We start from the raw sequence: 14,131 nt of genomic DNA, 5'->3' as shown, positions 1-14,131 counted from the left end.
ACAGATAAAAAAACTGCATATGGAAATGTGAAGGTTGGAGAAAATGGAAGAGACAGAGAGAGGGGGGAGGAGGAGGAGGAGGAGGAGGAGGAGGAGGAGGAGGAGAAGAAGAAGAAGAAGAAGAAGAAGAAGAAGAAGAAGAAAAAGAAGAAGAAAAAGAAGAAGAAAAAGAAGAAGAAGAAGAAATGAAAAGGTGTGTTTAGCTTTTCATGAAGGTTTTTTTCCTATCAAAAATTCCAACCAAATGAAGAAATACAAAGAAGCAAAATGCTCTGAAATCCAAAAAATGTAAAAAGCGAAACAGAGAAGCTCACTCATCCTGTCCTTAAGAGAGACTTCAGTTGCAGAGGTTGGCCTAGATCTCTGCTTCCTCAAATGACCGCTCCACAATGAAATATCATAAGCCACTATGACCTCCACTCAGGGGTGGACTTCACATAATTTAACAAACGATTCGCCTAGTGCAGAACCAAAATTGTGAGCTCATGCACACGCCTTCCGTGCTTGCACGCCTCTTTGAACACACTGCAATTTCTTGCGCGTGGCTTCCAGCACACCTTCTCGGGCAGCCACAGTGAGTAGAGCAGGCAAGGCATGGAAATCAGCTGGGCTGCATGGGCGGGGCAAGTGAGCCAGAGAGTGAGATATATAGGACGGGATAGCGCCGGTGCGGGTGGGTGGGCTCAGCCGGTGGTCAGAACTACTGGGTTCGCCCAAACCAATCCAAACCAGTCCAAACCAGCAGCAGCCACCTCTGCCTCCATTTTCCCTAGTGTGATGGGTTATTGTTTTTCCCCACCCCATATAAAGCTTTTGCTTCTTTGCAGCTGACTTTCTCTGTGCTCAGAAGTCCACAAATATTGAGTTTCTAGCTAGGGGTTACTTCTTACTGTTTCCAATCACCTTTACAGCACCCTCTGGCAGGTTGGGAGAGAAGTGAGATACTCTTTTATTTGTGTGCAGGATGAAGATAAGAAATGGTGGGAGTCTCTCCAGCTGCTGGGGGTTGTTATTGTTTTAATTGTTTTGAAAACTGCAATGGAAATTAGGCCTTTGAGGTAAGGATGTATGATGATGCTGGATGTCCTTTCTTACAAAGGTCTCAGGGCACAGCAAGTATATTTGTGGATGCCTATCAGCTCAATAGGGGGAAAAAAAACACCTACGTCTACTTGCTTATAAATGCCTATTCTGACAGTCTTTAAATTTACCTTCTATTGCTCAACACTTTTCCTGCTGTGCTAATTTCTTCTTCCATATTCTTCTTTCTCTACTTTTGAGTTATTTGCTTGGTTTGTTTTTTTTGGGGGGGGGGAGTTGATCTCATTTTGTCTCTGTAATCTGCCATTTTCCCTCCCTCCTAAATTGATCTTGAACTGCTTTCAGAAAAAGCTGTGCTCCTACATAATTCTATATTCTTCTCCTGTTTTTATGGAAACTGCTAAAATTCTTCTTCTGGATCTCAACATCTGTTTCCCATATTCCCCCCTGTTTTGTTTATTCTGGAGGCCCTGGTGGCATTCACAAGGTCATGCCAGATACTCCTCGTCACACTATATTGCCTATGCGTGAAATCCTCATTTTGTGTGATGCTCAAAATATATATTCATGTCATAATATCTTAATGTCCAGGAAGGATTCCACAAGCAGAAGCAAGAGAATTCACTGTCTGCTTTCTGCATTATTGTAACTAAACAACCTAATGGGAAATGTTGACAGTTCAAGACTGGAAATCCATAAGGAAAGGAGGAAAAATAGAAAGGTTTAAGTTAGTTGGCATTGTAGAACTAGGGCATTCAGCCAAAGAAAGAAAGAAAGAAAGAAAAGCCAAAGGAATAAATTGCCTATCAAGGGTTGCAATTAGTTCTGTGTGAAGTTGATGTACCAATCTGAAAATGGTGTCTGTATTTTTGTGAAAATAACTGCAGAACCATTTTCAAGGTGGGATTATGAGCAAGAAGCCCCCAGGGGCCATTGCTGCCCATGCAGTAAATCCTCATTTTGAACAGACTTAATGAGAAAGAGAATTTCTTGTAAGGTATTTGGGTATTTTCACTTATTCTCCCACATCAAGACAAGGTTGCACTATTTGGGCAGAATAAAGACAGATCATTTTGTACATGTGGAGGGTGGGGGCATAAATTCCTTCTGCTAAATGCTCCAATACTACAGTACAGGCAAGCCAGAATTAAGAGTATGCATTAATAACTTCAAGCCAAAGTTTTGTTTGTTTGTTTGTTTGTTTTTTAAAAAAACTAGACTGATGCCTGCAAATTCCATGCTATATATTTTCGGGATTCTTAGTCATGCCACAGTGGACTTGACTGTTCTATCTGGCAGGACCTGGCAAAGAAGAATGGGGATAGATTTCAGTTCAAGTTCAACATCCAAATTAAAATATTTGGAATCCTGAATGGGCAACTAATAATGGTCAGGGGATAGAGACCATCTTGCTGTTACTACTGCTATAAAACTGGTGGTTTCTATAGTGTTTTCTGCAAAAAAACAGATACATGGGACAACAACAGTTGTGAAATATCAAGATAAGCTTCAATAATTAAAAAAGAAGAAGAGCTGAACAGTAATATCAAAAATTTGGAAAGGCTTTCCTCTATTGCAGATAAAACATGGAAACAAATCAATAATAATAACATGTGGCAAAGGAAAGGCACACGGAACTTCATTTCCCCAGTTTGTAATTACCAAAGAAATTATAATTGCTGTCATAGAAATAGGAAATATTGATATCAAGGAAAACTCCTCCATTCCACTATTCATTCTATGCTATTACATATGGAGTATCATCAAATACAAGGGCTTGGAAGAACGTTGGAGATCATCTAGTTCTAGTACAGCCTTCAGTCCTTGCATTATGACAGCATCCACAGAGATGGCTATCCAGTCTCTATTTAAACATCTCCAGTAAAGAGAGTCCTCTATCTTCCAGGATAGACCATTGCACTATGAAAATTCTTAGAAAATGTTTTCAGGTAGCCAGTCCAATTCTTGCAATCTAACAGCAGCTTCTTGCCCTATCTTCTTAAATAACACTGAAAAATCTGCCCTGTGTTTTATAGATAGATAGATAGATGGATAGATAGATAGATAGATAGATAGATAGATAGATAGATAGATAGATAGATAGATAGATAGATATTTAGATATTTGCCCTTTAGATATTTGATATGTTACCTGAGAATTTTCCTCTCCGGGCTAAATACACCAACACAGGGGTGGGTTCTACTTACCTCCACTACCGGTTCACAACGGGAGTGCACGTGTGCGCAGATCATTCATGATGACATCCAGGCAGGTAGGTGGAGCCTCTTGCCGCCGTTACTACCGGTTCACAAGAACCGGACCAAACCGGGAGCAACCCACCACTGCATCAACATTTCCAACCATTCCTCATAACATTTTAGTTCCTGCCAATGTCTCATCTTGGCTGCTTTCCTCTGGATAAAATCCACTTTATCAAAGCAGTGCCCAGAACTGGATCAGCAACATACATACAGACCATACAAAATATGGTCTGACCAATACAGAACAGAAATGACTATTGACATCACTTGATCATGATTCAACATTCTTGCCGATGTAGCTTTTTGGGGGGGGGGGATCTGCAACACAAGGGTGGTTTATGATCAGACAATTCTTCTTTCTTCTTACCTCTATTATTGAGCTTGACTTCTCCATATACTATATATCTCTAAACTAGGTTGAAAAGCTTTGGGGATTGAATCTTGCCTATCACTCCTTTGTGCATCAAAAAAGGATAAAGCTATTGGCATAGAGGAACCCACATGAATACAACAATATGGACAAAGAGTTTCATGATACATTGCTGTGAATGAAGATTTAAAATCTGATCTGTTTGGAATCTGAAGTCTTCATTTATTTTTAGGAAACATTATCTCAGTGACCATCACAACAATGTTTTTGTTGATAAATGTGTAGCTGCCATGTTAAACTGGGATACCTAATATGTTAATTCTTTTAATAAGTTTTGAAAATCAATAGATTTTTTTCTCTAATTGGAATATTTAAAAATTATCCAGAAGTGGTGTATCAGATACTGTACCTATGGTGCCTTGTCCTCTAACTCCCTTCTTACGTGATGCATGCAAGAAAATGTATAGACATGGCATTAAATGAGGAGAGTATTATCAGCGAAATAAAATGAGAAATGTCCTGTGATTTTTGTGCACTAGGTTTTCTGCAGAATTCATTATGTCTCAGCTTCCCACTGTAAGCACAAGGTCATGCCAGATACAACTCGTCACACTATATTGCCAATGCATGAAATTCTCATTTTGCTCAACACTCCAAAATATATATTCATGTCATAATATCTTACTGTCCACTTATAGTCTGGGAGAGTCTGTCTATTATATATGCAGCATGTTGGAAGACAAATCCAGCAACAGTTTTGAGATTTCTTCCCTCTCAATACACATGCTAACTCCTATTAGCTGAAAGTTTTACACTGAATTCTGAATGCTCTACATTAGACGTGCTTCCAAAATTGGCAACAAAAAAAAAATGGAGGAAACAAATTTAGCTTGAACATAAATGATGCTGTCTTATGACATGTTAGACCATCCACTTACCCCAACATTACTTTTGGTTGGAAGTGACTAAAGGTAGTTAGTATAGAGTCAAAATGACCCTTTGATTTGGGACCAAGAGCAGAGAACTGAGAAATATTTATTCCTTCACTCGTTAGATTATTCTTATTCGTATTACTTTCAACCAGATTCTTTTGTGATAAATGATGTTGGCACTGTAGCATGGTTAATGCCATTATAAGTGCTAGTGCAGCATAAGAAGATGAAGATGTTGGTCAAAAGCTGGAAAACCCAATTGTTAAGGTAGAACAGATAGGGAAGGTAAGTGAGCTTCAATTAGCCGCTATCAGCTCAATCTTCCTTACAGAGCTGAGATTGCAAGGAGATACTGTAAGAGTGCTAGATATGGTGCCTTGACCTTCTACAAGGAAGGGAAAATATAAATGTAATGACAAAATAAATAAAAATATTCATAATGTGATCTTTGGCTAGGATTACATAACAGTAGAAAGAAGTCAAAGTGAAAGGATGCATTGTGCCAAACAAAGCACTGATTAAAAATGGATCAAGAATAGAATGGATGAATGGATGAAGTTTTCAAGACATAATAATAGTAGTTCAGGGAATGTTTCAGGACCTCCAAAACTTTAGTTGCTAAGTTGCTAAGCAACATTACACTTATACTTAGCAAAAGTTGTTAAGCAACTTTAAGTGGAAATTTTACTATAACATTAATTTCTTTACCAGTCAAGTTCCCAGTTATAACAAGTTGAAATGCAAATCCAAAGTCAAAATAAATTACAGAAGATTCTGGGGAATCAATTAAATCAAATTTACTGGAAATGCTTCGGAAGGATATGCAAATTGGAGTACAGGTTCTACATCTAATATTATTACTTGTATGATAGTGATAAGCTCACAGATGCTGTCAGCCTGGAATGAGAATGTGTACGTAAGCCGCTGGAACCTAATTCTCCATCGCTTTGGCAGCAGGTTCTTGGAATCAAGACAAATGGGCAAAGGGGACTTCCTGTTTGCTGCTGGCCGCCGCCAGACGTTCCTTTGGGATCGTCAGCTTCCACTGCCTGTCAGAGCCGCCTTCACAACGGAACGGCGGCTCGAAAAAACTCCGTTCCCATGAGGAAACGGAGATAGAGCCGGCAGGGGTGGGTAGAACTCTCTGCAGAGTCCCAAAAGTTTTTCTTTTACTTTTGGGATGGAGCGGATGAGATGCCCCATATCCCCAGCCGCTGCTCCGGGCTTTGGGAGACCTCTGCTAATGCAGAGCCAGGCGTCAAAAGCAAGCCTGCGAATTTGACAGATTACTCAAAGAAAATGTGAGCTGGACCTGTAATACTGAAGCGCAAGTATTTTACTTATCTTTTAAAAATTACTTAAGAGAATAGAGGAAGAGAAAGAGGAAAAAAGTTTCTTTTTAAAATGGCGTCTGCCGCGGCTGGAGAAGAGTTTGAGAGGGAAAGTTCTTCCGTTTTTTATTATTACAATGTAGCGGAATAAATACCACTGGCTACATTTGTAGACAAAACTCCGCTCCTGTTTTTGTTTTTCTCTTTTTTCCCTGGAGGCTTGAGTGTTGCTGGCTGGAAGTCTTTTGTCTTGTTTTTTTTTTTTTTCTTCTTCTAACAAAGCCTGCTTAGGCGGAAACATGGCACTGAGGCTTGTGAAGTCAGACAAACAAATAGGTGGGGGGGATTCCCCCACTAAGAATTTAAAGCAACAAGTTTTAACTCTTCAGTCCCAGAAACCTGATTTTAATATAATAGAATTTCTCTTAGAGGAGATTGAAAGAAGGGATGAGATTGTGAATCAGCAACTTGAAAAATTTAAGCAGGAAACTAAGGAATTGGTGAAATCCAAGTTTGACTTTTTGCAGCAAAAAATTTTAAAATTGTCAGAATTCATGATTCGGTTGGATACAAATACTAATTTACTAGAGTCAAAAATGGATGAAATTCAAGATAAATTGGACAATAGAATTCAAAAAATTGAAAATGATTTGTTAAATATTCAGGATTATAGTTCAGAAGAAAAATTTAAAATGGATGCTGACCAAAAGTCTGGTAATGTAGAATATCTGGAACAGAGGATTCAAAAAGAGGTTCTAAAGATACAATATAATTTCACAGAATATGCAATAAGACTTAGAGGTTTGCAGGAAAATAACAGAGATGACTTAAGGAAAATATCTTCTGAATTTCTAGCTGGGATTTTAAAGATTCAACCTGAGGAAGTGTTTTGTAGGATTGATAGAGCTTATCGAATAAACTCCTGGACTGCCAAGCAAAGGCAATTGCCTAGAGATGTGGTAATCTATTTTTCAGATAAAGAAATTAGGAATAAAATTGTGCAAAATTCCTTCAATTCTAATTTGCAATTGTATGGAAGAAAGATTTGGATTTACAAGGAACTCCCACCTAAGATACTAATGGAAAGGAAGAAATTTGGCTTTCTGGTGTCTGAGTTAAAAAGGAGAAATATTCAATTCCGGTGGGACGTCCCAGTTGGTATTATATTGAGATATCAAGGAGAAAGATACCAGTTAAATACTGTTGAAAGGGCGGAAGAATTTTATCAAAATAGGTTGAAAATGAATTTAACGTCTTCAGATATAATACAGGATAAGCAGAAGGAGCTGGAACTAAAGACAGAGACTGTACCAGATAAATTGCCTTTGGATTTATCGGATACCCCAGCTGGATTATCTACAAATTTGAGAGAAGTGCCATCTGATTTTAATGTGATGACTTATCAAGGCAAGGACAAGCATGGAAACCAATTAGAGGATATACAAGGGATAAAAAAGAAATGCGAGACACAAAAAATTAGGATGGAGGTCAAACCCACAAAAAGAAAACAAAAAAAGAAATAGGTTGTACAAAAATAGAAATTTCTAACCCAAGCAACAGTGAAGCCAGTGATTTTAAAATATGAATGATTATGTGAAAACATAGAGGAGGCGACATATTGGTCAATATCATCCTGAGGATAGTGGCAGATCTCTGCATTGCCGTAATTTTGGGACATGGAAAGAGCCTCAAATTGATGGTTTTGAATTATCTACTTTGAAACTTCTTTTTGTGTTGATAAATATATTATAATTATCTTGAATTATAAGGCAAGAGAATCACATTGGGACATGCAGAAGATCGGGTTGTTACCCAATACGATGATGGAAATTAATAATCCTGATGAAACCCACAATTATTATTATATGGAATACAACTATAATGTCACTCGGGTGGTTGTTTTTACTTTTATATATATAAGAAGATGTTTACTACTGATGGGGGCAGATATGATTGGAGATCTTGAATAAACTGTTGCATCCGCAAGCTATGTCACCCTATTATGGATGTTGGTTTTAACAATCCAGTGGAAAGACTTCAAGAAGATATTATATGGACTATAAATTTAAAGTTATTGTCTTTTCTTTTTTTATTTAGATATAATGGAATATATATATATATATATTTTTAAGCAGTGTGGGCAGTGAATTAAAGATATCAAGAATTGTTGTGTATGGTAAATTTGTAAGACAGTGGGTGAATAAGCTAGCTACAGATTGATTAGTTTAAGAAAAGGGATTTTTAAGTGATACATTTAGGGGAGTGGAGGAAATGGATAGAGTGGAATAAATGTTAAATTAGATTTTATGGGGAGCCCGCTTTGAAATGTTATTAAAGTAGGACTTATTGTATAGTTTTAAAGTGGAAGGTGGTTTTGAATTGTTGCAATAATGCATAGATATAAAACACCATTATGCTAAATTAGAGTTATTTTATAATAGTTATAGTATAATGTGTTTGTTTTTTTTTTGTTTTTTTTTTTCTCTTCTTCTTTTCTGAAATGTATGGATAAAGGGGGATTTATAATACTCTTAGTAAGTAAAGGTCAGTATTTTGAGGAGGGAGTAAGTAATCTGTTATGAATTAGGGTTTTTTTTTGTTACGAAGAAGTCACAGGGGGGGAAGGGTGGGGAGGGGGGGTTAGGGAGGGGGGGGAGGGGGGGGAAAAAGGGGGAAAAATTTGTATTTGAAAACCTTTTCAATAAAAAAAAAAAAAAAGACAAATGGGCAAAAAAATCTTCACTTGAGTATATATAAAAAAAGTGGGAGTGAGACAGCAAAGCAAGAGATGCCACATCATCAGGTGAACAAGACTAGTGGAGGAAATACCAAGAGAAACTCTACAGAAATATATGGAGTATTTGAACTTCCCGGTCCGCTAACTTGATAGAAAACCCATACAGGAATCTCCCCTGCTTATTTTAGGATCAATCTTCAGCCTCACTCTTAATCACAGTCACCAAGAGGTGGGGGTGATTTTGTTATCTTGTATTATATTAATTTATTTGATTCTTTTTGATAGTTTTTATTGTTTTAAATGTGGTTTTATATTCTGTAAGCTGCCTTGAGTCGCCATGAGCGAATAGGCAGCAATATAAATTCAATAAATAAATAAATAAATAAAATAAATTTCAGTGATAAGGAAGATTTAGTTCTGTACTTCATCTCTATTAGAAGTAACACTGAAAGAGTAATGTAGTGTACCACCCCTTCCGAATATGAGCAACTAAGATTCACTTTAATATTGAATACTAATTACTGCTAGACTTTTTTTTTTTACTGTAGTAGCTTACTTTGACCATTTCTAATGTGCTTTAATTTACTTATGTTGATGTCTTGACCTTTTAAAGACAGTTTAATATATGTTTAAGTTGTGTTTTTATTACTGTAAATAATCACTTTAATTGTTTTTGTCTTTGAATATGGCTGCATAGAAAAATGTATGTGTAGGTGTATACTGTATTCAGGGAGAGAGAGAAGTCAACTATGCCACTAAATATGTGCTACTTGGCAATGTCCCAGTTCTTTAATACTTTTTCCTCCTATAAAACTGTTTGACAATAAGTGCACAGGGAACACAGTGATAGTAATTATCCTAGCAATACATTTTACATGTCTATATGTTTTGATCATCAGAATCTCACATCAATTAAATGAGCTTCAATTTTACCTTTAAAAAAAACGTAAGTGATACATTACTTACAATAACATCTAATGTATCTGAATGCCCTAAGAGAGTCTAATCAAAAGTTGAATGAGTAGAAATGCTTACATTTACATTGACATGAGCTTGTCAAGGGAACCAATTTGATTTCTAATAGTTAGTTGTTTGTACCAGATTTAGTCATACTAAAACTAGACCCCCTGTAATGAATGGGATTTAATTTCATAATGACAAATATTCCATCATTTTAAACAGGTCTACTCTGGATTCAGTTCCCCAAAACTTCCTTCTTGAAATGATGTAGAAAAGGGAAGAGCAACAAGTTCTAAAAATGAGGGCTAGGATAATGATGTAGTAGTGATAGGTATTATAGAAAATGTTTTGATTTATGTAAATATCTTTATTGTAGACTGAGCTTAAAATAGTTTTTTAGCTTTAGAGATATAGTAATAGTACTCTATACTATCTTTTTAGCTTAAGTTCTATACGTCTAGCCTTCCTCTCTTACTTTTAAACATGTTGTTAATTGTTTTGTTCTATACTTGTTTTTGACCGAAATAAAGTTTGAACTGAACAAAAAGCAGTAAGTAGTATATATTCAATGGGGATATTCAAAAGATGGCTAGTTTCTGGTGCTCCTTGTCTATAATAAAATGTGTGTTTGGTCCAAACATATGTTTTTCAGGCAGAAGTGTTTTGGAAGTGCTATAGCAGGTGGTACAGAGACATAGAAAGTGCTAAAGCAGGTGCTATAGAGACATAGAAAGAAAGGCACTGGAAAGTCCAGAAGAGATAGGAACAGGGGTGAAATTCAGCAGGTTCTGACAGGTTCTTGAGAATCAGTAGCGGAAATTTTGAGTAGTTCGGAGAGCTGGGAAATACCACCTCTGGCTGGCCCCAGAGTGGGGTGGGAATGGAGATTTTGCAATATCCTTCCCCCAGGAGTGGGGAGGGAATGGGGATTTTGCAGTATCCTTCCCCTGGAGTGGGATGAAATATGGTGAAATTCTAGCCTATAGAAAAGCACTATTTATCTATGGAATACCCACACCATCATCCTTGATCCTCCCAAAGTTTTCATTCCAGTGAGTCTTCTGCAAGACACTGAATAGCAATAGCAATAGCATTTAGACTTATATAGACTTTGTAGTGTTTTAACAGCCCTCTCTAAGTGGTTTACAGAGTCAACATATTGCCTCCAACAATCTGGGTCCTCATTTTACCCACCTCGGAAGGATGGAAGGCTGAGTCAACCTTGAGCCGGTGAGATTTGAACTGCCAAACTGCAGCTAGCAGTCAGCTGAAGTAGCCTGCAGTACTGCACTCTAACCACTGTGCCACCTCAGCTCTTTTATATATTTTATCTAAATGTATATTTTATCTATATTTTATCTAAAATGTAAAAGAAAAGTATTTCATGGTAAATGGAATATTATAAGGGGAATGGAAGTCCTCTTTAATAGCAGTTCACAAAACCCAAGAGCCATATCCTTCAAAATCAGACTTTGTGTAAAAGAATATTCTACTTTTGCTTCATCTCCTTTCCGGAAGCACTAAATTTCCTGCCTGGATCTGTTCTTGTAGGCAACAGAGAAGACTGATAATGTTACGTGCTCATATTCTTCCTGGGGTGTATGGTTTTGCATTTCCAAATGCAAAAACTGCCTCTGAAATATATGAAGAATCAATGCTCAACATTTTCCTGGGTTACTAACACTTGTACAGTAGTTTCATAGATCAATAAAGATACTGGTTTTTTTTGTTCTTTGGTAGTGATGCTTGAAAACATCCAGCCAATCCTGTGTTGCTCTGCTTTGTATTTTGAACTTTGGTGCATAAACACTCTGCAACACATTTTTAGTCCCTCATACTGTATTGAAGCATAGTCCAAAGAAGATAGCTATAGTGAAGTGATTTTTATGTGCCCAATCTGTGACAGCATGGTAGAAAATGCAAAGTATTTTATTATCAGTATTATTGCATGTTTTAGTATTTTTTAAAATTGTACTGCATGCACAAACATCATTACAACTACCCAGTACCTAGGAGATCTTGACTGATCTCAGAAGCTAAGGAGAACTAGCTCAAATTGGTATGTTGGTGAGGGAACAACTAAAAATATCATGGGCTGCAAGCCAGGCTGAAAAGTGAACAATGATATTGTAAGAGGGCATTTTGAATTGGAAAGCAAGATGGCAGGAGGGCATTTTGTACACTGCCCAGATATCTACTTCTTATTGAACAAAATGGAATAAATGTGTAACATGTTGTAGCATTAGATATCGGTAGGGTCCCTGGTGCTTTGACTAGCTTGGTTGTTTTCTTGTAGATGTTTGAAACTAGGTAACAGACAAACAAGCTAATAGCAAACAACAGCCCAATGAAGGACCCATCAAGAACACTCACTGCAACATGACAGGGCAAGCCACTAGCATATAAAGAAAGCAAAACTCACTCCCTTCTAACACTGATAATGTTACTTAGTTTGGTAATAAAAACGTCTGCAAGAAAACAACCAAGAACAGAATTTAACTTTGAGCTGCAAATTCTCTTCCATCAGTATAAGATGTCTGTTTGGTATTTTTTGATAGAATGTTAACCAACCGACAAGTAAAAAATAGGGCTTTGTTGCTTATTCTGCAATGCAGGAAGGACAACTACTGTATGTGTGCTCAGAAATTGATCTGTTTTATCATACAACTCCGTCATCGGATGCTCGTTTATGACAAAGGAAGTCACAGCGGTTTGGTTGACCTAATCGAACCTCACTGGGAAAACCAAAACGCCCGGCACGCCTCGTCCCCTTTAAAGCTAAGCACCTGTTTTCTTCTCTACGCTTCACTTGGAAATACAATCCACAAGGGCGCTCTCTGAAAAAGCAAGAGGGCTTTCCTCCGTCCGTCGTCCGCCCCCCACCCCCCACCCCCGTTTCTCCTCGTCCTTCTCCCAGAAGACAGGATCCCGCCTTATTCGCCTGCCTTGTTCCCTCTCTCCAAACGAACAGGCGCAGCCAAACTCCTTTGCCAGACGGCAGGGTGAGGACCTCTGGCTGCCTTTCAAAGCCCCCCCTCCCACTCCGCGAGTTCATTTGCTGAAAACAGGAGAGCTGCAACCCTCGCTTGCGAGATCCAGCCCCCCTCTGAGTTTCTACTTAGAAGACCGAGCGCCCCGATGCGCCCCGGCCGTTGCGCAAAGCCACACGCTTTGGCACACGTCGCGCGCTCCGGTCGTTGCGTAAACGACCAGAAAACCTTCCCGTCCTATGACGCGGCTACAACCCATTAGCTCCCAGTCCTGTCCTAGGGAATAGGGGAGCGGAGGCTAAGGGAGCCAGCGGGGAAAGGGGCTTTTTGAAAGGAGAAAGGGGGACTCAGGAAGGGTTTTTCACCGTTGCCCCCGGGTTGCTGTCCCACTTACCCGGCCGCAGCGACACTCTTGCCCTCTGGGAGAGTTTTTCCAGTCCACAATCCTCACAGCCTTTGAGGGTGCCAAATAGAAACGCTCCGCCATGATTTCTTTTGTTTAGCTAATTCCTCTGCTTCTGGCTTTCCCGCTCACAGCGATCTCCCCCCCCCCCGCGACTCTGTTTCCCTTCTTTATTTATATATTTAATTATTTACTCCATCCCTATTTTTAAGTGGTTGCGGAGGCTTCCCCAGATTTATGGAAGATCAGCGACTGGTTAACATTATTTATATTTTAAGAAAAGCTTTGTCACAGCAATTCGCTGCTTTACTTTTGTCCACTCCGAGCAAAAGTTGTTGTAGTCAAAATAAGGTTAGAAATAATTGTTGGTTTGAAAATTCTTTATAAAGTTTCGGAATAGCCAAAACATTGTGAAATAAGAGTGCAGATTCCACCTGAAAAGTTGTCAACTTTTAAGGTGGCCTTTATACTTGCATTTGCTTGATGCATGTCATGTGAAGAGAAGTGTCATACTGAAGCCTTAACTTAGTGTCAGGACATAAGAGCTGCTTAGACGGATAGTCTTTGGGTCAGTTGGCAACCGTCTTAACAAATGAGGCCCTTCCCCCACTCCAAACAATCAGATTCTGGACAGATGCTTAGCAAATGAAGCTTACCATCCCTTTGTCTTTAAGCTGGAAAAGGACTGGCTGAATTTGTATCCCAAAGCAGATGATGAAATCATTGTCAAACTGCCAGGGATAGGAGAATGACAGCCCTAAAAGCATCCTTTAAAATGAATCACATTCTCATATTTTACATAATCCTTGTTACTTGTGCTGGAAATACTTTGTTTCATAAATGGATCCCAGCCCAAATTTTGCATGTTTCCTGGCTGCAAAAACAACAATAAAGTTGGCATCCCTCGCCCTACCATTTTCCTTTAACTAATTGCAAGAATTTGTTTGATGTGGAATTATTAGTCTGTAACTGCAAGTGTTGCCAGTTGAAGGTTACAACAGTAATGTAGTAGAAAGTAAACATAATTGAATGGAATGACACTTTGGGATAAACACTTTAGGATTAGGCTCAAACCATACTAAAGTTAAATCCCAGTGAAAACAATG

General features: G+C 38.3%; 1 long non-coding RNA gene across 6 annotated transcripts in view; it reads right to left on the bottom strand.

The window, feature by feature from the left end:
• LOC117671492 (uncharacterized) overlaps positions 1–13,191 on the bottom strand; it is a 282,485-nt gene extending 269,294 nt beyond the window's left edge. For 3 of the 6 annotated variants that reach the window (XR_015731573.1, XR_009622801.2, XR_004592907.3), the window contains exon 1: positions 13,017–13,152. This is a non-coding gene — a long non-coding RNA (uncharacterized LOC117671492). Of the gene's footprint in view, positions 1–13,016 lie in introns of all 6 variants that reach the window. The other 3 variants (XR_015731571.1, XR_015731572.1, XR_015731570.1) reach the window with 2 other exon arrangements.
• Positions 13,192–14,131: the final 940 nt, after the last annotated feature.

Source organism: Pantherophis guttatus, chromosome 1 (genome assembly GCF_059756535.1).
Source record: "Pantherophis guttatus breed Tessera chromosome 1, ASM5975653v1, whole genome shotgun sequence".
Taxonomy (NCBI): Eukaryota; Metazoa; Chordata; class Lepidosauria; order Squamata; family Colubridae; genus Pantherophis; species Pantherophis guttatus.
Note: the sequence above shows the minus strand (reverse complement) of the source record. Positions and strands in the feature narration are given on the sequence as shown.